Source organism: Amblyomma mixtum, chromosome 2, assembly GCF_055824585.1.
Source record: "Amblyomma mixtum isolate Tamu chromosome 2, ASM5582458v1, whole genome shotgun sequence".
NCBI lineage: Eukaryota > Metazoa > Arthropoda > Arachnida > Ixodida > Ixodidae > Amblyomma > Amblyomma mixtum.
In genome coordinates, this window is record NC_143013.1 from 290301392 (window position 1) to 290328562 (window position 27171).

The 27171-nt window shown below is 49.9% G+C and overlaps 1 long non-coding RNA gene across 9 annotated transcripts; it reads right to left on the reverse strand.

Annotated features, from left to right (window-relative positions):
- Positions 1-1351: 1351 nt before the first annotated feature.
- Positions 1352-25651, reverse strand: LOC149364414 (uncharacterized). Of its 9 annotated transcripts, XR_016289196.1 has the most exons (12): positions 25373-25649; positions 23358-23897; positions 21531-21682; positions 18927-19092; positions 17214-17409; positions 13655-14185; positions 10217-10391; positions 8169-8274; positions 7737-7923; positions 4836-5060; positions 1523-1725; positions 1352-1374 (listed from the first exon to the last, which is right to left on the reverse strand). It is a non-coding gene; the product is annotated as an uncharacterized LOC149364414 (long non-coding RNA). The 9 variants fall into 9 exon arrangements; XR_016289190.1 differs by lacking the exon at positions 10217-10391 and having other exon boundaries at positions 4836-4970; positions 25373-25651; XR_016289188.1 differs by lacking the exon at positions 10217-10391 and having other exon boundaries at positions 25373-25651.
- Between the last annotated feature and the right edge of the window lie 1520 nt (positions 25652-27171).

The following is a 27171-nucleotide window of genomic DNA, read 5'->3' on the forward strand; positions in this document are numbered from 1 at the left end:
AGGTGACTATCTTGGCAAGTCTCCGTTTCGTAATGCATGCTCTTTCGATATGCCCTCGCTTGTGGCAAAAATTACACGTGGCTGACTGGAATCGACATCCCTGGGGGTTGTGTTGGTCGTCACACCGCCAGCAGCGTTGTGCCTTTTTGACCGATTTTACAACAACAGAAGGCTTGCGCACCTGGTTGCTTGTCTGGTGTACCGGCTCGGTGTTCCGGCGAATCCCTCTCTGCTGGTGACCGGCGCTCTCCGCTCGAACGGCGATGTCGTAAGCTTTGCTGAATGTGAGGTCCTTCTCAGCGAACAGGCGCTGCTGCAGTGACTCGTCACTCAGTCCGCACACAAATCTGTCGCGTAACATCACGTCCAAGGGAAGCATGGTGGTGTTAGCAGAAGAAGCTGCGTCTCCCTCCTGCCCGGTAGCTGTTGTCGACAGCGTTCCAAAATTGCAGTCGGCAGCGAGCTTCTTGAGCGCGGCTACGTAGGCGCTCACAGTTTCTCCTCCCAGTTGATCTCGTCGTTGGAAGCGAGCCCGGCTGTAGACCTCGGATGGCCTTGGGTCGTAGTGCTTTTGCAGCGCTTTTACGATGTCGTCGTAAGACACTGCCGCTGGTGTGCTTGGCTGAATAAGGGCGCAGACAGTATCGTAGGTCTGCTCCCCGCACAGCGTCAGCAGGTTGGCCCTCTTCAAGGCTGGGTCTGTGATGTTGTTAGCTTCAAAGTAGAACTGAAGGCGTCCAACCCACGATGACCACGATGAGCCGTTGAATTCTGGTATCTGATTGGAAAACCCTCGCGTAGCCATGGCTTGTCAATAGCGTTGCGTAGCGCGGGTCGAATCCACTTTCTCGTCGCCACTGTCGTGTCCGGTCGCTGTGTTGAATGCAGCGAAAGACGCACACGGTACTTTTAGACTTCGTTTATTTAGAGCTGAAGAGGGTGCGACCAGCGTCGACCGAGGCAGCAGCCGAACTGGCCGCCCGAAGAAAGGAGGGAGTGGAGAAGCGTCCACGGCAGGGAGTGGCTTCCCAGAACAGGAGGAGGGTGCGGGGGCGCACCGTGGGGGGGCATCTGGTGACAGCGTGCGACGAGGGGCAAGCGGTCGTTAGGAGGAGGATTGAGTGGTCGTTAGGAGGGGAATGCGAGTGGTCGTTAGGAGGGGGCGCACACACACAAAAGCAATAAGGGGACACAACAACATCACAGTCAAATTGTCATCTCCCCCTTGCAGCGCTTGTTTCAGCCACCGACTGAAAGGTGTCTATGATGAGCGTCCGGACGGTGTTGTTCTCTTGGCTCCACGTTCTACTCCGCTTGCGACGCTCTGGAGCTGGCACAGGAGCTGGCATTGGAGGAGTCACAATGGCCCGATCCCTGCGGTGGACGCATGAAAGGCAGACAGTGGAGGATTTTACGTCGCGAATGAGTAACAGATGCTTCGACCTAAAATGGCGGCTTCAAGTAGAACACCATGAAGGTCGTCCCTCCGAACTTCCTCTTTCTCAGCGGCGCATGGTCTTACTTTTTGCACCTTGCTGGCCGGCTTCAGATGTGGTGAAGCAGCACCGTGACACCCCCGAACATCGTGCCTCGACGGACACCATAAAAGCCAGGCTTGCTGACGTTGCCCGCGATGAGCTTGCTTGCAGACGGAATAGCAGTTAACACTCGCCGCACTCGGCGATGTGGCGGGGCATGGCTTCGATGCTCTGTGACGTGAGTTTGCTGCACAAAACAGATTATGTAGAAGCTGAAGCTTTGTGACTTAGTGGCGCATACTCTCCTAAGCGTTGCGGAGAGCTAGTAGAATGGTTCGTGCATCACGCAGTAACATCGACGTTGAGAAGGGCTCTAAGTTAACCTTTTACTGAAACTCACGCTGTAAAACTCTACTTCGCTTTTCTCAACGTTAGCCCGAAAGTACGGCTTGGTGTCATATTCTCTAGTCAGATGACATGAGACAGTCATGTTGAGCAAATGGCTAAAAAACTCTCATCTGCTGTAGGTGCCTTATTTCGAACCCGTGACCTCCTTCCGATATCCATTAGAATACAAGTTTACCACGCAATGTTCCGTTCACACCTTAACTATTGCACACTAGCATGGGGAACGACCACAAAATAAACATCGGTACACTTCTTCGTCTAGAAAAAAAAGCCATGCGTTGCATAAACAATGTGCCATATTTACATCCTTCAGCCGCGCTATTTCGTCAGCATCATGTCATTAATATCGAGTCTCTTTAAGTTACCGCCTCCTCTACCACTTTTATTTTGCTAACGAAATGTATAAAGGATTCCTTCTCTCACTCTCAGGTGCAACGTTGCGCTGTAATATTTCGAAAACACGCGCCCCTGAAAAATGGTTGATTCCATACCACCGAAATAATTACTTTCTCCAGTCATTAAGCTATACAGTGCCAGTGTTACTAAATCAGAGCAGTCTATCTAGTTTTAATAACGCTCGAATAACTCGTAAGATTTTGCGTTCAATGTTTCTGGAGTGACCCGTGTTTGCTGTTTCTGGCGTAAAATGGTAATGTGCTCAATAAAAACGTACACATGGTAGTTTAACCTCTCATATGTGCAATTATAGCTTTCTTTGCCGTTTTATGTGCATGTTAATCCTGGCTTTTGTATAACATCTCAGTATCTTTTTTGATTAATTTACTTCACCTCTTATTTTTGTAAATCTGTGATAAAATGTGACCATGATAAAATGTGTGTGACCGTGTGTAATAGCAATTGATATCTTGTGTATAATTTTTTTTTGTACCGCTGTCACTGCTGTCTGCCGCCGGCTTCCAGGTTTCGTCAAGCTGTTACTACAGCCTTTTGCCTGGGAGACCGTCAACATTGTAAAAATGTTGAAAAAAAGGTGAATTCAATTGAATTGAATCTATGGCCGTCCAGGATCTTTGCATTTAATTCTCACTGCCTGTGCAAGAACACCACCATAACTATATGCTTGTCACAATCATTCAAATATTAAGCTTCCGAGACCGAGTTGTGTTGGGTTCCTTGTCAATAAAGCCGCGGGTTCAGCCTTCATAAAAAATGTGCTGACCCTGCTATCACATTTATGCCCGCTGATAGCCAGCAGACGTAAGCTGCACAGACCCGTCCTTTGCGGCTTGTGTTCCGGCGAGCGCACAAATGTTTATTTAACCAACGCCATAAGATTCATCAAGAATAATGACAGGGATATGTTCAACTGTAATACCTGCTCCAAAATCAGGCCCGCTTTACCGAAAGACGGCCGTTTAGTCATTCGTGGGAATGCAGGTGGTGAGAGCTAGCAGCTTTTCCGTTGGGCGTTTACTAATTACCGTTTTCCGGCTATTATTTTTGGTATTTCTGTTTAGTTGCAGGTGATCTTGCACGGTTATGGTGGATGCATTTCCACCGCTGGCTTATGAACGTCAGGGTCCTGGAATCTTTAACGGGTGCGCCATACTAAGCCATTTCGTATTGGAGGATCTTTGCATCTTTCACGGGTGGTTTGTAGCACACGCCTGACGTAAGGTCTAGGGCCACTGCTTAGGCCGCGACGTCCCGTACTCCATTTGCCACATGTCGTGCCGCGCCCTTTACCCCGGCTTCTACACGACGGTGTTGCTGGATGCGATTGGCGGGATCTCTAACAGCTCCGCCTTTTTACCCGCACATGGCACCTCCAGGACTCGCATCGAAACAACAGTGCTCCCCGGCAATGTTTCTCAAGCCGCGGCAATAACCTACACTATCCCAGCTATCCAAGGAAGTAACGCGAGGGCGCCCTGGAGCGATGCTGCGCGATTGTAGTTTAGCGACGCCAGAATCCATACCACAGCTTGAAAAACGAGCGTCCATTCTCTGCAGCAACCGTATCTGTTCGCCTATAGCAGTCATGTGCCCCAAACCGCTAAGTTGGCGGCTTCGTCTAGGTTACTGGTCGTTAAAGAAAGAAAAGGCGCAGTAGCATCATAAACCGTGGACGCCAGGGCTGTGCACTCAAGGACTCAACAGAACCGCCTCCGACCCAGATAAACGCTTTGAATAAGGCGTACACAACGGTTCCTTCAGTCTTGCGCTCCAGCTGGAGGCAAGGCTTAGCTCCGCCACGGCAGCCGCGTTTCTATGCACAAAACATAATACTTCCCCCATAGGCAACTACGCATAGTCCGGGAACCTTTGTCTTAAGTGCAATAAGACCTAGCGTTCTAGTCCCCGAGATTGGAGCCAGCGTTTCGATGAAGACGAAATGCAGAAGATGCCCGTGTACTACGTGGCGCCAGTGCATGGTAACGAACCCAAAGGGGTCGAAATTTCTGGATTAAGTGGCTACTTTTATCTCTTCCATATCTCACTCCATCCCTTCTCCACTAGAGAGGTTCGGGTGTACACCGGTAGGAAGCCAGACACAATGCCTTTCCATTTGTCATAATCTACTATCTCTAAACAAGCACGCATTACTATATTTACTATTTCTCCCTACTGTGCACTCATTACGGAGCCTAAAAAAAAGAGTGAATCACAAGTAGTTACTCAGGAACAAAAATGGCGCAGAAACTGTCATTTCTAGGTGTACAGCGCACCGGGCCTAAGGGCGGAAGGTGGCAGTGAAAGAAAGCAGAAGTAGGGGCCGTTGGGGGGGCTCCGGAATAATTTCGACCACCTGGGGGTTTTTTACGCACACTAACGGTTATTGCACAGCTCCACGGACACACCTTATGCGTTTCGCCTCCATCGGATCACGGCCACCTTGGCTGGGTTTGTGAGGTGAACGACCACGTCAGAGCATCACCCACACCGAAAATAATCTTCCGATTGGTCTCAGAAGAGCTGAACAATTACCTCCTGTGGTGAATGAGCAGAGTCGAGGCTCTTTATTGCCGCCCTCTGCGGCGCTTCAGTCTCGGCCACCGACTGGAGGCTGGTCGGTCGTGAGGAGTGGCATGGCGGCGTTCCTTGCGGGTTCCTGCCCTAGTCCTGCATGCGGTGCAGTGCAGCTGGCACACGCTCGATGATGATGATGAAGGTCCGAAGAGCAGTCTGAGCAGTCACAAGGGTGGGGCTGATCTGCGAACGCCGGGTCGCGCGCACGAAGACTGGTAACTATACCCCGTTGCAAACATGAAATGCAACGCTGTGAAGGCTACGGAAGTAGTCCGCAAAAAAAAAATAAAGAGAAGTGTACCACTCCACGCTGTTCTGTGGCCGTGTGCTCTACCGCGTCGCTCCAGACAGTCGACAGGCAACCGGGGGTGCATGGGTTAAAATTAGGCATGGTGAACCTTTTTATTTATCGCACTTTTTTTTTCACCGCAAGTTGCATTTCACATGACTTGAGTGAGAAATCTCGTTGTGTCGAGAATCGCTTGAATATTATACCGTGTTCTGAAATGAACTGCATGCATCTGTTCATTTGATGCATACCGTGTTAATGCGAGCTGTCCGAAATTTGTTGTCATTGAACTCGCACCGGCTTTTGGTCAGCAGTGGCGGTTTTCTTCCCGATTCTGCAGCATTTTCACTATACCTTTTCAATGCAAGGGAGAGATTTGTGTGAAAAGATGACGTTCATTAGTCGGGTTTAATTAATTAGCACAGACAGTGGTGAGTGCTCCGCCGTGGCCCGATTAGCAAGTGGCTGTCTGCAACTTTCTATTTCGCCGTTTCCGAGGAACCCACTTCTTTGTGGGCCTCCTTGAAGGTACCTGGCATGTTATGAATTGTTCCGTGCAACCTGTTTTTGCAGCGGATCCAGCCTTCGCCAAAGGAGTCGGGCACCGACTTTGGCACTGTGCTGTAGTGTAGCCCAAAGAACATGGCGAGAACAGTTATTTTTACTGATCATAAAGCTCAGAAGGTCTTAATTTCGAAAGCGGGTTTATCATGCAGGAGTGCAGAAAACATATTCTAGACTTCTTACTCGCCTATTTTCCGACTGTATATATCGAACATTCGTGTGCATATCTGCAATTGTTTTATTTTTGTTAAAATATTTTTCGTTCTTAAGCAAAGTGCGTTTTACTTTGTCATTGAAATGAGAGATCTATAACTGGGCTAATATATGCGGCAAAAGAGCAGTACGCGGCGCGCAGAGGATGACACGTTCGGAAAAACGCTGTTGGTCGGACCAATTGGCGCGGGCATTGTGACATGGTAGGCGCTCGGCACACGATTCATTGCTCATGAGTATGGCTCCGCATTCTACGCCGCCGTCTCTTGGCGGACGCACATGTCATGTCCATACGAATCGAGGGAACTGTCGTCGCTGTCCCCGCAAATACTACCTTTCCTAAATTATCATTAAAGCGAATTTTGAAATGCTACAGTTGAGAATTTTCGCCGCTCACGCCAACCAAGCCAGAGGAAGCAGAGACTAAACGAGTATACCAAAAGGTTTCACACACAGCCGCCACGACAAGCAGGATGCTCCAGCTACCGAAGTTCCGATAGAGAGCGCGCCAAGAGCCTATTACATGATCGCTACCGAAGTGAAGATAGGGATTGGGTCAAAACTCAAAGCCCCACGAAAGGCTTCCCATCGAGCAAATATTTAACCTTTCTGAAGGACGGTGAAAGCACGCCTAGCTGGCAGCGCCGGCGTGGCGGCGAGCACACAGGAGCTATAATACAAGGGCCAACCGTGGTATGTGCCAGGCCACAACTTGTTGAGCGGGCGGTATTAATCCGTGCTTTGGTTTGTGGGATTTAACGTCCCGTAGTTTGTTTGTTTATTGGGGTTTAACGTCCCGAAGCGACTCAGGCTATGAGGGACGCCGTAGTTTAACGTCCTGAATTGACGGACGATATGAGGGGCACCATAGCAAGGGGCTGCGGATAATTTCGACGACCTGGGATTTATCAACTTTCACTCACATCGCACAGTACACGGCCCTCTAGATTTTGACCCCATCGAAATTCAACCGCCGCGGCGGGATCCAACCCGCGTCTTTTGGGTAAACAGCCGGGTGTCATTACCAATGAGCCACCACAGCGGCTACATGCCCTATTCCACTAGTGTACCCGACTAGTTCAACCGCTCAGCAGCGCAGGAAGACAACTGGACTACATTCATGTGCACCAAGCTACCGGATCGAGGGCACGGCATCTCTACCGTGGCACGGCCGGTCGCATGGCCATCACCCCGGTCCCCACACACCGGGAGAGGCCAGTTTTGGTAATCGCATTTGGACCGACGACTAGAACACGGGCAGTGGGGTGCAGAGAACATTGGGCCTTGGAGTTGAATCAGGCGGATCATGCACAGGGTTTTGCAGCTATCTCGCACTGGCGAAGGAGTTCAGCAGTATAGTGTCAGTAATGCCTGGCATCGTCACTATGTTAACCATTTCAAGAACAACCTCATGCTGATCCCTCGTCGCACCCTGAAGAGAGGTATCTATTTTTTTTTGTCCTAGTCATGTTCTAACAAGAAAAAAAAGGTTTTTTTTTTCATTGCCAAGAATTTCTCAGCCAAGCCCACAGGTTCAACACCAATTAAATCGGAACACATGGCAGAGTACTACCATTCAGCTCAATATGCCGAAGCGCTTTCTTTACCTTTCAAGACTCCTTCGTCTATCCTGGCACTGTATGATGTGTACCACGCCTGCGTGCACTGCACACCAACAAACGCGTCGTATACAGTGCTACTTCCCGACCCTCACATAGGAAGCAGAGAACGCCAGACCATCACTAGTCCCTTCAAGAATTACTGAATGTCTCTCGGAAGGAGTGGGAGTTTACCTTTTTCTGGGGACACATCCCAGTCGAAATTGTCGTGCGCTCCACCCCTGCAGCGCTTCAGTTACAGCCACCGACTGACAGGTGTTCTCGCCCTCGCTCCCCGCTCTGCTCCGCTTGCGACGCTCTGGAGCTGGCACAGGAACCCTCATGACGAAGGCCTTGCTGAGGAGTCACAATGGCCCAGTCCCTGGGGCGGACGCATGAAAGGCAGGGGATGATTCCACGTTTAAAGTGATTACCTGATGCTTCAAGCTAAAATTACGGCTCCAAGTAGGACACCATGTAGGCTGTCCCTCCGACCAGGCTGTTTCTAAGCCACGCATGGCCATTGTATGTTTGCGCCTGGCAGGTCTGCTCCAGGTGTGGTGAAACTGTACCTAGACAACCCCCCCAACATCACGCAGTGACGGATACCGTAAAAGCTATGCTTACAGACGTTGTCCGCGATGAGTTTTCTTGCGGGCGGAAGAGCCCTTGACGCTCGCAGTACTCGTCGATGCGGCTCGCCATGGCTCCAATGCTCTGTGACGTGAGTTTGCTGCACAAAAAAGATTTTGTAGAAGCTCTAGTTTTGTGACGAAGCATCCAGACATGAGCTGCACAGAACCATCTTTTGTGGCTTGCTTCTTGACGGCCGCACAATCGTTTATTTAACCAGCGCTATAAGATTCACCAGACATAATAACAGTAATATATGCGACTTCGATACATGCTGAAATATCGTGCCCGCCTTACCGAAGGAGGTCAAACAGAAATTGCCATGCAGGGTTCAGCCATTCGCGGTAAGGCGCATGATGAGAGCTAGCAGCCTTTCCATTGGGCGTTTGCTAATTATCACTTACAGCCTATTAATTTTAGTATTTGTATTTAGTTACGGTTCATCTTCGATGGTTATGGTCGATACACTTTTATGGTAGGCACATGAGCTTCAGGTTCCTGGAATCCTTAGCGGGTGCGCCGTACGTAGCCACCTCGTATTTGAGGACCTTTGCGTCTTTCACGGGTTGCTTGTAGCAGGCCTGACGTATGTTCTAGGGCCACTGCTTCGACCGCGACGCCCCTTGCTCCATTTGCTTCGGTCGCTCGCGAGTTCTGGGCACTTGTTCAAGTGCTCTTCTTCTCCCCCTTGCTTCTACACGACGTTGTTCTACGATGCGACTGGCGGGACCTTTACCCACACCTCCTCTCTACCCGCACATGGCACCTGCCGTACTCGCATCGAAACAATTGGTCGAAACGGTAGTGACGTCACAGTGCGCGCATTTCAAACGGGGCCAATTGTACTTTGGCTACTAACCGTGCAACCAATTAAAGGGATAGTATAGTGATGCTCCAAGTAAGTGGGAATGAGTTCAGTTAATTGCTCAATTTACCCAATAAGATTAATTAACCTTTCTAATCAGGCTAGATAAATAAATAAAACCGAGTAGGAAATTGGTCGAGTTCGGGAATCGAACCCTGGTCTCTGCACTCTAAACACAAATACACCTATATGGGAGTAAAAAAGGAGTAAGTTTTACACCCTTTTTTACTCCCTTCTGTTTACAGTGTGGAGTGTGAGACGAGCATGCTACCACTCCTCCATGCCTGCTCGATAGTTTGGAATGAACAAAGGCGCGTCTAGTGAATACGGTGTCTTCCCTCACTCCCATCTTCCTCCCTTCCCAAGGTTCAGGTGTCCACTGAGGTATGCGAGACAGATACATTTCCTTTCCTCAAAAGCCGCCGCGGTGGCTCAGCGGCTATGGTGCTCGGCTGCTGACCCAAAAGACGCGGGTTCGATCCCGGCCGCGGCGGCTAGAATTTCTTTGGAGGAGAAATTCTAGAGGCCCGTGTACTGTGCGATGTCAGTGCACGTTAGAACCCCAGGTGGTCGAAATTTCCGGAGCCCTTCACTACGGCGTCTCTCATAGCCTTAGTCGCTTTGGGACGTTAAACCCCATAAACCAAACCAATCCTTTCCTCAAAAACCAATTTACCGACGAGCAAAGCGTAGAACCGAACGGGCGATGGCGTTCTGTGAACTCCCTGGCAGCGTTGCAAGACGCTGTCGCGTATAACTTTAAGATCAGTGATACAAGCAGCAACACTGCGCTTAAGGCTTTCGCCGTACCGCACTTTAGGTCAACAAAGTGGCCCCGTGAATTTTTTTAGTAGTGACGCGGCGGCGGCGACGGCAGCGGCCACCTGCGCCGCGCGTGACGTCACTCGGTTTTGCGCATGCGCAGAGCTCGCCATTCGATTTCACGGCATACGCGAAGCTCGGCTCCGACGCTCTTAGTGAAGCTTTTCGCTTCAAAAACCAATTTTCTTATCAAAGCGCTCATGCAACCGTTCGTCAAACAGCGCTCGGGTGTTGACATACAAACAGCACCTGCCTGTGTGTGGGGGTCAGTGCACCCAGGGTCAGTAAGTAGTGCTTTCGCATTTGCACATGTTATGAGTCAACTGTTTGGGCCGAATTTTTTTTTTTATCTTACCGATGTCAGCTGATGCAGCTGTATTGCTTCACGCCTCCGGACAGCGACGTCTAATTCGTGCTCGTAGAACACACGGGTATGAGGCGGCTAGGCAGGTGGACCTCGAGACACGCGGCCTCTTTCGTGGATCGCCTGGAAGCCGCATATACTCTGCGTGCTCCGAGATGCGAGTATGCTGCGAAGAAAAGTAATTTGGGTGGTTACATCGTTTAACTGCGTCTGCTTGTGCAAAGCCAAGTAGTCCAGTTCTCAGCCTAGTTTTGTTCGCAGTCGACACTGCTACCACGCCGTGAGGTAACACCAAGAATGCCGACAAAAACCTTCGCTTGCAAGAGGGTGTTCATCTATCAGTGCCAAAAGCACAATTGTGACGGGTAAACCCCGAGCAAGATCTCGCGATGTTCGTTCGGTTGTGCCCAGTATTGCGATGTTTATAGAACTGCGCGAAGAGGAATAAAAAATAAACGAAACATATTCCCGCTACTGGGAGTCGAACCTTCGGCAGCGTTAACAGATCAGCTTCGCTGGTCAGCGTTCGAGGGCACTAGGGTATCGCCTCAGCCGAGCTCGCCACGTGTTAACTCCAACACTTCCATTTGCGGCGCGATGGCACGGCCAGAGCATTCTCCGTCTTCCTTGTCGTCATTAACGTTCATGCACATCTGCATTCGCACGTTTCTAGAATGTAGGAAAAAAAATTTACCCTTCTCGTCTTTCTCTCTCAGCAGCCAAGGAATTTGAACAAGTTATGAACACAAACGCTAACTGGAAACGAGCTTTTAGTCGGCGTTCGTTTTTTTTTATTGTGAAAGCAACACTACTTTCACTTTCAGCTCCTCGCGTGGCGAGGCCGCGGTAGCTACCACTGACCTTTAGCTTGAACTCTGCTATGACGTCATACCATCTGCCGCAAAAACCAGGGGCCCAACTTGTGCCGTCGGGAGGCGAGGCCGCGCTTGGTAGCTGCTGCCTAACTCCTGCGCCCGCCGCGCGCGGCGCGCCTAGCGGTGTGACGTCACAGCGGCGCGGCTAGCGGATTAGATTAGATTAGATTAGATTAGATTAGATTAGAATCGATTCGATTAGATTAAATTAGATGCGATTCGATTATATTAGATTCCTTTCAATCCGATTCCATTCGATTAGATTCCATTCGATTCGATTAGATTAGATTAATCAGATTAATTGGATTGCATTGCATTGGATTGTATAACCGATGCATCACCACAAGTCTAACCACAAGCACCACCACCAGCTGCACTACCAGCTGAACCATGGCGTAGCTACGGATATTGCTTTCGCAATTACCGGGCTTAACCAAGCTAAGCCACAGCCAATTTTTTACCTTCTTCGAGAACTATGGTATCGACCCACCTTTCTTTTCTCCCAAAATTCAGCGGAGAGTTCAGAATGCGAAATACCAGGGTTCGAACCCAACAGCGTTTTGTTGGAGGCGGCCGCTAAAGGCACCAGGGTGCCGTGCGGTCTCCCTCCGCGTAAAAATCTCCAAATGGCCGAAATTATTCCGCAGCCATGGAGTAGGTCACAACTTTCTCTTTTTCTTTATTCACTTCATCACCTCCTCCAGTGCGCGATCGAGGTGTCCACCGATAAGTGAAAGACTGCGCAATTCCCTTTCTTCAAAACAAGTTTTCTAGAGTGCGAGTAATGCGAGGGGGATCTAGACTGGTTAATCTGCTTCCTGTCCGCAGTCCATGGTTAGCCCATGGCTGAGTCCAATAGAATGCCCAATTTCAAGCAAGCGCCCAATATCAGTGAAAATTGGTTTGGGGAAAAAAAAACACATGGAGTAAAGTAACACTTCTGGGTGGGCTCCTTTACCGCGCAGTGAGGGAAGTTATAGGGGAGGGAATGAAAGATTTTCACATTCACGGACGTCGCACGCCACACGCCTCTTATGTTTCCCCTCTAAATAAACGCGGCCGCCGCAGCTGGATCTCAACAGCCGAATGCCGCGGAGAACAAGTCTGCTGAAGAGCGGAAAAGCGAAAGCCTTTCTCTTTGTTCTCGTCTACCACGACATATCTTTTTGTTTGTTTATTTCATTCATTTCGTTCATTTCATATCTTTTTGTTTGTTTGTTTTCATTCATTCATTCATTACAGCTATAAGCCCGTCATCAGCCTCACGCTGGCGCGTTCCTATCAACAAACCTAGGGCGCGAGCTCTCTTCGGCAGCAGCTTCCTGCCGATGTTGCCTGATTGGGTTGCCTAAGCAGTAAAGCCCCAAATCTTCTAAGAAACACCGCAACTTCCTTTTAGGCCTCGCCGTCCCGCGGAAAACAAGAGTAATTTCAAAGCAGACAAGAGCACAGTTAAAAGCGCTCTCTATCTTCTGTTTCGAAATAAATTAGCGCTGCTTTCTATGACTAATAACGCAGCAGTTCCAATCCCTAGGCTCGAAATGAGTTCTTTCCGCTTTTTTTTTTAGCTGACAAGAAATAACCGCACACAAGCCATCTACCATTTCTCCTGGGTGTGAATTACCATTTATGTTAGATCGTGGGATGCATCTTAATGGAAATCACCGCTCAAGAAGCTGCGGAAGTAGTCAGGAGGCGAAAAGACAAGTAGAGATACTCTACGTTGAGAGAACAAAATTACGCGCCGGAGTCGACTGTATTCACTGTGATGCCTTCATTCTTTCACAGCTCTCGTAACGTTATTCCTTCTCCCCATGATCGCGTCGTCCTCAGTGTCCGCGTCCCATCCGCATGATTCCTTAGTGTAGGTGCACTCTAACAAGAAACACAGATCAAAAGAGAACTACATGCACATTTACACAGCTGCCGTCTCGAGAGCAGGGTATTACTATTCTGGCACGGCCACTCGAAGGGCCGTAACTCTGGTCTCCACCACAAGGTGCAGGCGTGCTTTGGCAATCGAATTCACACCGCACACTAAAACGCAGACAGTAATGCGGACCCCACTTTCCTTTGGAAACGGGTCAGGCGAATCATTCACCGTCTGCTGCAGCTCTCTTGCCTCTGGGAAGGAGTTGTGGCAGTGCCAGCAATGCGTGGTGTCTCACTATATTAATTATTTCAACAAGATCGCTAGTCGCAACCTCAAAATAGCGGCTGCGTTCTTTGTCAGAGCCATATTTCCACCCAATAAAAGCACTCTTTTATGCTGCCGAGAATTTCTCGGCCCAGCCCCAGGTCCCATAGCAATGAGATCACAATGCGCAGCAGACAACGCCAAGCTGAATATGCGCAAGCGCGTTCTTTACTTTTCAAGATACGCTCATCAGTTCTGGAACTGTCGCAACTGCGTTTCGCGGCTGCCTGCTGGGCAGACCAACAAACGTGGCCCATACAGAGCTATACTTCCTCGCGTGCGGAAGCACAGAACGCCAGACAACCACTAGTCTCTACAAAAATTACCGAATAACTTTTGGAAGGACTGGGCACTTACCTTTCCGGGGGAGACATCGGAATAGACATCCTCACAGCTCCCTCTTGCAGCGCTTCAGTTGCGGCCACCGACTGAAAGGTGGCTACGATGTGGTCCTGGCTCGCTGCACTGCTCCGCTTGCTGCGCGGCAGAGCTGGCATACGAACACTACCGACGAAGACCTTGCTGAGGAGTCACAACGGTCAGATAGCTGGGGCGGGGACATGAAGGGCAGAGGACAAGGAGTATCCCTCGTCGCAAACAAGTGACAGTACCCCCAAGCTGAAATGAGGGCTCCAAGTGTCACGCCACGCAGGTCATCCCTCCGAGCTTCCGCTTTCTCAGTGGCGCATGGTCTTACTGTCTGGCCTGCTTCACGTGGGGTCAAAAAGTACCATGACCCCCCCTTCGTGCTACAACGAACACCACAAAAGCCAGGCTTCCAGACGTTCTTCGCGATGAGCTTGCTTGCAGACGGAACAGCAGTAGACACACTCGTAGTACTCGTCCGCTCCCGCCACCGTTCTTCCTTTGCTCCTTGACGTGAGTTTGCTGCACAAAGGGGATTTTGCATCAGGTGAAGTTTTGTGTCCAAGTTGCGCGTACTCTCGCGAGCATTGCGCAACGCTAGAACAGCGGTTCGTACTGCAGTAATATCGACGAATAGCTCGAATTTAACCTCTAACTAGAATGCAGGCAGTGTCAATCTGGATCTCTTTTCTCAAAAGCTTTCGCGACAGAAAGCTATATTTCACGCCAGCCGCAATTGTCGCATTTATTTCTTAGTGCGTGTACAACAACATGACCTGTGACATCAGATCTAAGGCAACATATGATGGCAAGCACAAACTGTAGGATAATCCCTAACAATCCTTTCAATTATAAACAAGCTTCTGATAACGAGTTGCGCTGTGTTTCTTGTCAAGAAATCAGCGGCTTCAGTCTTCATGAAGATAGTGATGACCCTGCTATCACATTCATGCCCGCTGCCACCAGACCTCAGCCTCATAAACCCGTCTGTTGACGCTTGCGTTTTGAAAAAGCCGCACAGTAGTTTGTTCAACAAACATCATAAGATTCACCACAAGTCATGTCTTATAGGGACAACTGGAACTGCGATCGCTGCTAGAAAATTGGGCCCGGTTTCCCGAAAGATCCGTGACAGAAAACAATTCTGTGGTGGTTAGACATTCGTGGTAACGCGAATGACGATGAGCTAGCATCTTTTCAGTTCGGCTTGTGAGAATGATCACTTTGCGGTTATTTTTGGCATTTACGATTAGCTATAGTTCATCTGGCCCGGTCATGATCGATGCCTTACTACAGCATGCAGATGAACTTGAGGGCCCTGGAATATATGGGTGCGTTCTACTCGGCCAGCTCCTACACGAGGACCGCATCGTCTTAAACGGATGGCTTGGAGCACACCATTAAGTTTGGTCTAGGGTGACTGCTCAGGCCGCGACGGGCCTCACTACGCTTGCTCACGTTGCTTGAGACTCCTGGCCACTGGTTTGAAGCCGCGCCCTTCAGCCTAGCTTCGGAACGACGTCGTTCCTCCATGCGACTGACGGGAGCTTTGCAAACACAGCCCCTTTACCGGCGCATGGCAACTTCAGGACAAGCAGAGAAACGACAGCACTCCCCGGCAGTGGTTCTAACATTAGCCAACCGATCGAAGGAAGCAACTTTGAGGGCACCCTAGAACCGTATTGAGTGACTCAAGCCACTAAGTGCGCATGTGAGTCTAGGTTATTATCAACGCCAAAGCATTTCTTGCCTCATGAGGGGCATAGGTGGACAAGATGTGTCACCAGGCGTTCCATTGAGCGATCACCCAGTAAAATTGTTATTATGATTTGTAATGATAATGATTCAGTGAAAAAGTTTAAATGACCGAATTAGTAGATAACAAATAATAAAGCAAATATTTTCACTAATTACTCCAAGTAATTCATAGAACTGGATAATTACTCTTACTTCCACCAGAAATGAACAGTAATACATGTAATGTAATAGTTTAATTCAACATTTTTATTTGCTTATTTTAATCAAGACTAAGGATTAATGATTGATCAATTAATAGTAAATTATAGGTAGTAATAAAACAGTTCATTAGCTAATTAAACAATTACCATCAATGATGAATTACATTACTAAGAGAGGCAACAGAATTCTAAATGGTTTAAGTTTGATTTATTTGGGTTTAACGTCCCGAAGCAAGTCAGGCAATGAGGGACGCCGCAGTGAAGGGCTCCGGAAATTTCGACCACCTGGGTTTCTTTAACGTGCACTGACATCGCCCAGCACACGGGCCTCTAGAATTTCGCCTTCATCGAAATTCGGCCGCCGCGCCCGGGATCGAAGCCGGGGGAACTGGTTTGGCATTTCCGGACGCAAGGAGAATTAAGTTCACCTTTAATTCTTTTGACTTTCAAAGAAAGAAGTGCTCTAGCAACCTCGTACTCGGTGGACGCTTGGGCTGTGTCCTGAAGGAATGAAGGGGGCACTTTCTTAACCAGAACGATGCTATGAATCCCGCGTCGTCTCCTGTCCTGCACGCTAGTTCCTCGTCGCACTTCGGCGGGACACAGCCCCCAGTCCATGCCACGGAGGCCGCGTTTCTATGGTCAAAACGTAAGAAGACTGGCAAAGGCAACTACGCATTAGCGGGGCACCTCTGTCTTAAGTGTTATAAAAACATTCTAATTTCCGGCCTTGCCAACCGCGTTTCGGTGGAGGCGAAATGCAAAAGCCGCCCGTGTCAAATGTGGCATCAGTGCACGTTAACGAGCTCAAGGTAGTCAAAATTAGAAGCCCTGCACTACGACCTCTCTTTCTGTTCCATATTTCACTCACTCCCTCCCTCCACTCCTCCGAGGGAAACCCAGATAACCCGCTTTTTGATTTCTCAAAACGAATTCTGACTAAATAAACATGCTTTACTATATTATCCATTTCACCTTACCATCCATTATTACCAAGCCCGAAACAGGGGTGAATTACAAGTGGTTATTCAGGAATAGGACTGGCTCAGTAACTGCCTCACTTTCACGTGCACGCCTCAGTCACGCCGTAAAGGAAGGGTTGGTTTGGTTTGGCTTATTGGGGTTTAACGTCCCAAAGCGACTCAGGCTATGAGAGACGCCGTAGTGAAGGGCTCCGGAAATTTCGACCACCTGGGGTTCTTTAACATGCACTGACATCGCACAGCACACGGGCCTCTAGAATTTCGCCTTCAAGAAATTCAGCCGCCGCGGCCGGGATCGAACCCGCGTCTTTCGGGTCAGCAGCCGAGCGCCGTAACCACTGAGCCACCGCGGCGGCGTAAAGGAAGGGGGAAAGGTGTAAATGAAAGGAGAGAGAAAGGGGGGATTTAGTTGAGTGCACCGGAATAATTTCAACCCCATGGGGATCATTAACGCGCATTGACATCGTACAGCACACGGGTGCCGTCCGAGTTTCATCTCCACAGAAACGCGGCCGCCGCGGCTGTGTCCGTGAGGCGAACGACCTCCTCAAGCTATCAACAAGGCCTACAAGAATCTTCCAATCGGCCTGGGAAGAGCTGATGGTTTACCCTTTAGGGCGACAGGTCGGAGTCGAAGCTGTCGTCTTCCGCCCTTTGCTGCGCTTCAGTCACGGTCACTGACAAGGCTGGGCATGAGGAGTGGCATGGCGGCGTCCCTGCCCCAGTCTTCCATGCGGTTCAGTGGAGCTGGCACACACAGGATGAGTACCGAGGCGTGAATAGCACTCAGGCAGCTGGGGCGTTCCTGCAAACGCCGGGTAGCCTGCATGAAGAATGGTAACTAGTGCCGAAATGGGGTGGTTTCGGTTTCGTTTATTTGGGGTTTAACGTTCCAAAGCGACTGAGGCTATGAGAGACGCCGCAGTGGAGGTCTCCGGAAATTTCGACTACCTGGGGTTCTTCAACGTGCACTGACATCGCACAGCACACGGGCCTCTAGAATTTCGCCTTCATCGAAATTCAGCCGCCGCGGCCGGGATCGAACCAGCGTCTTTCGGGTCAGCAGCCGAGCGCCGTAACCACTGAGCCACCGCGGCGGGGCGAAATGGGGTGGATAGAGAAGTAAAACGCTATGGATTGGACGAATAGGAGCGCGCAGCATGACATTGTAGTAGCTCGTACACACGCTCCTACTCCATTGCCCTTGACTGTGTGCTCTTTGCCGGATGGCTTCGCGTTCTATGCAGCTGTCTCTCGGCGGGCGCACTTGTCAGGTTTATAACAATTAATCGCGAACAGCGAATCTTCAGCGCAATCCCCGTTATTGCTTTATTGTAAGGATTTCCCACCCGTGACGCCGCAGTAAGGTACAGAAAGTAGAGACTAAACGAGCATACCCGAACGCTTCTCGACTCTCTGCGAACAAGCACTTCGAAAATGAATTTTTGCGTGCTTATTTCCTTGCACGAACTTCAACTGATGTCGCATTCAGCAAGCTGCCTCACACACACAGCCGCCATGACACGTGGTATGCGGAACCGTACATGACATGACCGCTTACAAAGTGCCGAGAGGGAAACATCAATGTTCGTGGAGTTAACAGCGTGAACGGCTTCCCATCAATAATTTTCCTTTTCTGAAGGACTCTCATAATTTGCGGCTGTGGTTGTCGAGGTCTTATCAGTACGAAAGCATTACTATTCCCATCACGATAACAGCCGGCGGCGTAAGTGCATTCGCATGTGCACTCCCAGATGCTAGAGAAAACCCCAGCGTTGCAGGCAAGTTACGTCATCAAGCACCCGAACGACCAAAACACAAAGCCGAGCACCGCCTCGTCATACAATCCGATAAACATGTCATTCGTCTTTATAAGCTCGCCACTGCCCAACCGCTAAGTAGAGCCAGTTTTCCCGACCACATTCATGCCGAAACTGTAAACCCAACCGTTTCTAAGAAGGCACAGCGTTCCGGGTGCTGTCACACGAATTCTTGTTACATATAGATTACATATTCTAGCCAAAATGAAAGCCACCTTGCGACAACGATTCGTACCCACGACATATGTACCTTCAACTGTGTGCCTTGCACTGTGTGCTCTTCCAAGACTCTAACTTAAGGCGCGGTTGAGCTGGCCACCGAGGTGTGACACAGATACACCGCCATTTTGTTTCCTCAAAAACAAATTTAGCATCAAAATTGTGATGCAACCGTGTGTCGTACAGCGTTCCGGGTGTTGTCATACGCGCCAGGGACTGTAATGCTTTCACATTCTCACACGTAATCCGTCTTAATTGCCTCTGCCGAATCTTTTTATCTTACCGCTGGCAGCTGATGCAGCTAGGTGGCTTAACTCATCCGGACAGCGACGTCTTATGAGGGCTTGTAGTACACGTGGGCATCAAACCCCTCTCGACCCACGTGTCCACACTTTCGTGGATACCCGGCAGGCCGCATGTGGCGCCATCTGCTCCGAGATGCGAGTTCGCTGCGCACAGAAGGACTTATTTCGTTGGTTACTGCGCGCCGCGTATTGCGCACTTTTCTCGCTATCACACCCGCATAACATAACATCTCGGTTTACGTAAAATGTTTCCTTTCACGATCCTGAAACACCCCTTAACGAGCAAGTTTTTTTTTTTCGAGTTGAAGGCGGTTTCTGCTCAGCTTTCGGGGCCGGGCTTACGGCTATTAGGCACATGGCACAAACACAGCCGTGTTTCACGCATCGTACAGGCATCGTGGCATATACGTTCGAAGCACTCAAAGGTCCCTTTAAATTATTTTTCTTTCTGCCCCACATTCTTACTGTGCTATAGCTATGGCGCGTTTTTTTCCAACGTTTTTTTTTTTTCGCGGTCGAAACACTACCTCCGTGCCTTGAGCGAAACAACCGAGACACAGGCTAAAACCTTCATTTGCCAGTGGGCGTTAGACATTTAATGCCAAAGCATTGCTTGATTTGGTATGAGTTATGGGGTTTAACGTCCCAAAGTGACTCCGGCTATGAGAGACGCCGTAGTGAAGGGCTGAGGAAATTTCGACCACCTGGGGTTCTTTAACGTGCACTGACATCGCACAGTACAAGGGCCGCTAGAATTTCGCCTTCATCGAAATTCGGCCACCGCGGCCGCGATCTTGTGGTGGTCGAAATTGAATATTCACTCTCTACATCCCCTCTCTTACGGCGCGATTGAGGTGTCCACTGAGTAGTGACTGCGCAGTTTTCTTTCCTCAAACCCAATTTTCTAGAGTGCGAATAAGACAAGACAAGAACTAGGCTGGCTAATTTCTTTCGTACAAGCAGGCCCTGGTTAGCCGAGACTGGAACATTGATTTTTATTTATGGGCGTTTAACGTCCCAGCGTGACTCAGGCTATGAGGGACACCGTAGTGGAGGGCTCCGGAAATTTCGACCACCTGGTGTTCTTTAATGTGCACTGACATCGCACAGTACACGGGCCTCTAGCATTTCGCCGCGGCCGGGATCGAACCCGCGTCTTTCGGGTGAGCAGCCTAGCGCCATAACCACTGAACCCGCCGCAGCTGATTATTCATCCCGCGTCCTCGTGCTCATCAGCCGAATGCCGCCAAAGAAACTTGGCAGTTGACAAAAAGCATACGTCCTGCCTTGTACGGTTCCCAGTTGACATTTACACCTTTCCTTTCTTCAGCAAAGATTCGCATATTGGCGTAAAGAATTGCGACCTGCTGGACACGTACCAATCAGAACTTCTTCCGCACGTTGTTGCGCTTCATATCCAGCCACCAATGCAAAACCACTGGTAAGGAGTAGAACAGCGGCAAAGGCACGATGTGTAAGGTGCGTGCAATTTATACTACAAACAGTACCTCGTGGAAAAAAAGATACGAAGTTTATATATATATATATATATATATATATATCAGCTATGGTCATGTACACCAAATTCCGTAATCCCATGCGCGTATTGGCAGCCAATATCTACATCGAATACCATAAAGTTATGATTACAGGTAATCATAAAAGGCCTGAAGCATTTATAATCTTGCCCCTATCAGGCGCAGGTGTCGTCTTCGCATTCACACAGCCATGAAACACGTCAAGGAGTGGGAACTGTTCTTGTGGTGGTTTTAATTAAAACATACAATGCCCCGAAGTAACAGTACGCCATCGACCAGTAATCGAAAAGCCTTCACACTGTTCGATTAGAACCATAACTACCACCAACAGCCACTTAATCTACGACAGAAAGGAAACAGCCCTTTAAACTATGAAACATGGACGGAAGAGTGTTGGTGTTAGTGGCTATTTATCGTGAATAAAATAAAATGAAAGGAACAGATGTTGCTTGCCGCGGCATTTGGCATCGAAACCTGAAGAACCTGATCTGCGGCCAGCGGGAATAAAAGGACAGGGAGAAGGCGGGAAGAGGGAAAGAAAGGGGGGCAGGAATAGAAGAAACGACAGGGGGCAGAGCAGCAATACACTACGTACAAATCGAAATGTCCCTCTCTTTCATGAGCACTTCCAACCCTCCTCAGGCAACAGGGTTGTACTTCCTGCGCTGGCTATTACTTTGAGCAGAGCGTAGACGTCCTGCCCGGAAATATGCTCTTCAGTGACATCGTGGAAGTGTTGTAAGCAGGTTCCTCCAGTCCTTAATCTGCTTGTTCGGGAGATGCGATAAGCACGAGAAGCTGTAGGCTTGGTTTCCGGACAGAACGCGAATGCGAGGCACTCATGCTGGAAACTCTCCAGAGCGCTGTGGTCTAACTTCGAACCATCGAACCATACCCCTGTGTTACAGAACGGTCTCAGTCGCGTGGCATTACCGCCACCGAAAGCAGCCCAATAGGCAAATACATCATGAAGAACAACGAAGAGTCACCATTGCGTACGTATATGAACATTGCCAACAGCTCGCATCGAGACCTGGGACTCACCGTTCGGGTTGCACGTGCGAGCGACAGCTGCTTTCATCTGCAGGCCTTTCGTGCGCTTCAGTCACGGTCATCGACTCAAAGGAGGACGTGAACAGCGGCCTTCTGGTCCTGGCTCCCCGCTCTGTGCTTCAGACGCAGTGCAGCCATGGGGGCTGCCGGGATAGCACAACAACGCGCGCCGCACGCGGAAGTTGTGGAGAAACGCGCGAGTCACACAGAGGAAAAAAACGCATAGAGGAGAACATAAAAGCGACCAAAAAGATTACAACTTCGATCACAAATGCATGTAGCTATCACAAAGAATATGCATTCATTTACTTCTGCTGCTCGCGTACCCTCGCCATGACTGCGAAACAGCGACCATTAACGCACGCCTCACTGCACTCCTCCTCGATTTTGTTGTTTTTACTTTCCTACGGATGCGGAACATTCTCCTAGCTGCGTTCTTTCCTTGCGGTTGCTTCCATGAAAGTTTATATAGGGGTAGCTGATAGTCCTGCAGCGCTGCGTGCAGTAGAGTTCTTGTCCTTTTCCACTTCCCCCCAGTAGTGCTGATAGACTGCTGATCTCCACAATGCTGAGGCTTCTGCCCCAGTAAACAATCCCAGTTAAGCGATTCTCCAGCATCTAATCCATCAAACTTCAGTTTACAAAGTCCTGACAGGCCCCCAGAGAACTGTCGCAGCGACTACGCAATCCCGAAAGCCTTTGGACGCACTTGTTCGAGCGCGTCGGTAGTTCGCTAGGGGAAGTCGGTTTTAACGTCCCTGAGTTGCAGCTCGAGATTAAGAGTGCGCTTAAGCGGGAGAAAGGTCAGGGAGGGGAGGGGGGGGGGGGGAATGAATTTTGAATATCCGACACGCTTTAACTAGCACGAACATAACACAGCAAACGGGCTTCTTTGAAAATCACCGCCGCACTCACCAGTCCATCCCACGGCGTGGCGAAAAAATTTCAAATTTTTGAGGAAAGAATTTAAATAAAGGCTCAGAAATTGTCCATCTTCTTGGTGGGCACTCAAAAGCACCATGAAGAAGGGAGGAAGCTGGGAGCGAAAGGATAAAAAAAAATGGGCAGGCACTTAAGACTGCTTAGGTGTGGAAAACTTCATCGGCGTTTGCATATTTGCGCGGACGACGGCAGGTCTTGCGCTAGTAATCGACCCGCAGCCATATTCCCCTGCCGAGCTCGCAGGCGTTGTACACATTTTCGACAATGCCAGGATTCACAACAGAGTCTTGAAAGGCAAAGCTACCTATCCGGCATTGGATCTCAATGCTGTGCGTTGGATGTCATTGCGGTGGGGTCTGGGGATGGGCCTCACACTGACCGAGGCACTCTCTCTCCTAACGCTACAGACTAAGGCTTTTTCTGGCCTCTCTCGCTTCCACCGTATTTACCCAGCCCACTAACGCCCCGAATACCCACTAACGTGGGGCTCCAGAAACCCTCTACCATAAAGTCTGGGACTGCCAAGCTATGCAAGCGGCCCCTCGTACACCAGTGCCAACCGAAGCGGACTGGGAGAGCCCTCATCGCGCACCCGACCTGGAGGACTAGCGTTTGCTCGTTCGCCGGCCTGAAGCAAAGTCGAGGGCTATTGGGGCCCTGGAATGACGGGCCCCACTCCTAGTCTCACAACCTGTACCCACACCCTTTTTAAGTAATATATGTTTTTCAACCACACGCACGCGCTCCGCAGGCCAACAAACGCGTCGCATACAGTGCTACTTCGTAACCCCTAAGCAGGCAAACGGAAGCAGAGAACGCCAGACCATCACTAGCCCGTACAAGAGTTACCAAGTCTCGGAAGGAGTGGACATTTACCTCTTTCGACATCGGAGTCGAAATTGTCGTCAGCTCCCCCTTGCAGCGCTTCAGTTACAGCCACTGACTGAAGTGTCACGACGGAGTTCTCGTATTGGCTAATCGCCCTGCTCCGCTTTGGACGCAGTTGAGCTGGCACACGAACGCTGACGACGAGGGCCTTCCTGAGGAATCACAATGGCCAGATAGGGCGGACGCATGGGTGGCAGACAGCATGCATGGAGGATTCCACGTCGCAAACGAGTAACAGAAGCTCCAAGCATAAATGAGGGCTCCAAGTAAAACTCCATTTAGGTCGTTCTTCCGAGCTTCCTCTTTCTCAGCGGCGCATGAACTTAGTGTTTGCATCTTGCTGGCCTGCTTCAGGTGTGGCAGAACAGTACCGTGACACCCTCGAACATCGCACCGCGACGGACACCATAAAAGCCACGCTTGAAGACGTTGTCCGCGATGAGCTTGCTAGGAGGCGGGAGAGCAGTTAACACTCGCAGTATTCCTGTATGCGGCTCGATGTGGCCCCGATGGTCCGTGACGTCTTTGCTGCACAAGAGAGATTTTGTTCCAGCTAAGTTTTGCGACCCACTTTTGCATAGTCTCGCTAGTATTGCTCAGAGCCAGTAGACAGTATCGTACTATACAGTAACATCGACCTCAAGAAAGGCTCTAACATAAGCTTTCAGTAGAACTAACGCTGTCTCAGTCTAAATCACCACTGTCAATGTTTCTGCAACAGCAGAGTATGATTTCAAGCCGTCCGTATATTCCCTCTTAATTTTCGCTGCGCGTTCCAGACAACTAGGCTTTTCCCTAACAATCCTAGAAATAAATACGCTCCTGAGAACGAGTTCCGTTGTGTTCTAACGCCAGCTTTAAAGACACCGCATCTTTACCCGCACATGGCATATCCAGGACTAGCATCGAAACGACCGCGCTCCCCGGGAATCTCAACCCGAAGGCAAGATCATAACGCAAGATATGCAACCGAAGCAAACAACTATGAGGGCGCGCAAGAGTGGTGTGGCGCGAACAATTTTTTGACGCCAGCATTCTGATTACAGATCGAGGCACGAGCCTCCCTTCTATGCAGTAACTGCGTCCGTTCGCGTAAAGCAGCGAGGTGCCTCAATCCACTAAGTGCGCGTCTGCGTGCAGGTTGTGTGTTGAAGAAAGAAAAGATTTAGTAGATATCTCATGCTCGGTGGACGCACGGGCCGTGCCCCGAAAGATTGAAAGGGGCAGGCCATGCAGAGCAACGCTATGGATCAGACGTGCGTCTTTCGTCGAGCTCAAAGCTTCCTCGTCGCGTCCTGCAGTCCGCTTGGACGCAGCGCACGCGTTCCGGCCACGGCGGCAGCATTTCTATCGACAAAACACAAGACGCTCGTAAGCAGCTACGCGTAGACCGGGAACCTTTGTTTTAGCACGGCGTCTGGAGAGCACGCGTCAGTCACGGACGCGCGCTCCAGACCGGCCGTGGTTTCAATAGCTTACGAGCGAGCGTTCTAATACCCGGCTGCAGTGCCAGTGGTTCGGCGTAGAAGCCAAGGTGCTATGAATTAACTCAAAGCTATGCGCTGCGACGCCACTTCGTCTTTCACTCCCTGCCTCCATACCTTTCCCCCTAGGGCGGTTGGGGTGTAAAACGGTTTTTCACCTTTGTCGTGTGCTATTAATAGCACCTACCAGTTGTTAGGTTTACTTTGGTTTATGATACTTTAACGTCCCAAAGAGACTCGGACTTTGAGGGACGCCGTAGGGAAGGGCTCCGAAAATTTCGACCGCCTAAGGTTTTTTTTAACGTGCCCTGCCATCGCACAGTGTACTTTAGAAGAATTTCAGCCACCTTCGGATATTTAACATGCACTGATCGTTATCGTAGAGCGCACGGGCGAATTCTGCGTCTCGCCTACATCGAAACGCGGTCGCCGGAGATGACTTCGCGAGAAGAACAACATCAAACCATCACCTATTCCTAAAAAATATTCTGACTGGTCGCGGAAGAGCCGAACATTTACCTCTTCGGGCGATAAGCCCTCGTCGGTGATCTAGTCTGCCGCCTCCTGCTGCGCTTCAGTCTCGGCCACCGACTGAAAGCTGGGCGTGGGGAGTGGCATGGCGGCGTCCCTGTCCCATCTCCATGCGTTGCAGTGGAGCTGGCAATCACAGGTTGAAGACGAAGGCGCGACTAGCAGACACACAAGCGGAGAGGTCCTGCGAACGCCGGGTCGCGCACACAAATGGTAGCTAGTGCCGAAATGGTGTGCACAGAGCATGACACACGGTAAAACCCTATTGGTTGGACATATTGGCGCGTGCGTCGTCACGTGGTACGGGATCATGCACCCGCTTCTACTCCATTCCCATGACTGCGCCCTCTTCGGCGCACGGCTCCGCGTTCTTTCCTCGCAACCGTCTCACGGCGGACGCACATGACATCGCACACTTGATTCAACTATGAGAGACGCATTTAACTATGAGAGACGCGTAAAAGAATGGAAGCGTTCCTAGTTTTGTAAGCCCTTCCAACCGTCCTAATGCAGTTGTACTGCATGCACTCAGATGATGATAATGATGAAGATGATGATGTCCTCAGGCTTAATGGCACATACCCGACATACCCACGGCGGGGGAGCTCAGCTGTTCTGTCCCTACATAATATACCTTACATGGAAGACTTCGTTTTCTTCCATGTAGGCATATTATGTACTATTTAACCTTCCTTGATCGCTTAGGCTTCGCCGGTTGACGGTTGCGGGTCAAGCGTCAATTGTTCTCTCGCTCTCCCCCCTCTGGGGAAGCTGTTTCATAAGGCGGTGCCATATTGTGCACCTTGAAAGAAAAACGTGTCGGCTTGTGCAATTTTTCAAGGGAACCGTTTGACGTTACTTTCGGGGTTCGCCTTTTATATAACTGCCGCTAAACGCTCGGCTTCACATATCCTCTCAGTCCTTCATGAAATTTATATCGCCGGCTTACTCCATTGAACCATGTTCCTGCCAAAGACCTTCGAAAATTTGGAAAAGACACTTATGCAGTCACACACATCGAACTGATCAATGTAGCCAGTCCACTTCTTGGAACAGCTCTGTGCTCGCGGCCGACGCTTGTTCCCGACGAACAATGGAAAAGATATGGCGACTCACATTTGCAGGCGAAGTTGCCGCGACGACCCTGGAAGTGATGTTTGAAGTATGGACTTGAGGTGTATTATGCTGGCATTATTTCATACATTACTGCGTGGCTACTTGTGTCGTGCTCCCTAATTATTTGTCCTGGGGACCCATCTAGACGCAGCCGTGAATGCAGGGCTAACGACCCATCGTCACGAAGGTAGTGCAGGAGAAGGCGCCGAAAGAACGCAGCCCATCCACAACGGTAGAGCTAGAGGCAAAAGAGCGTGTATAAGCCAATTACAATTGCAAGCCAATTACGTGACACTTATAAGCCAATTACAAATGCGCATCTGCAAAGCAAGTCACAAGACAATCCGCAAAACTGAAACAAGAACTAGATCCACACATACAATAATATTTTGCGAAATTTGTTTTTGAGGAAAGGAAATGCAGTAATCTTGTCACACACCAGAACCACGCTTTACGGGAAGGGAGGAAGGCAGGAGTGACCGAAGAAAGAGAGGCGCCGTAGTGGAGGGGTCTGGGACAATGCTGAGGGCATTTAAGTCTGCTTACATGCATAAATGCGAAAACGTGTGTTTGGAGGAGTAGCACCCAAATCTCGACAACTAGGTGGACACCTCAACCAACCTTTAAGGCTGGGATGAGCGGAGTGAAGGAAGAAAGGAATAGGAAACTGA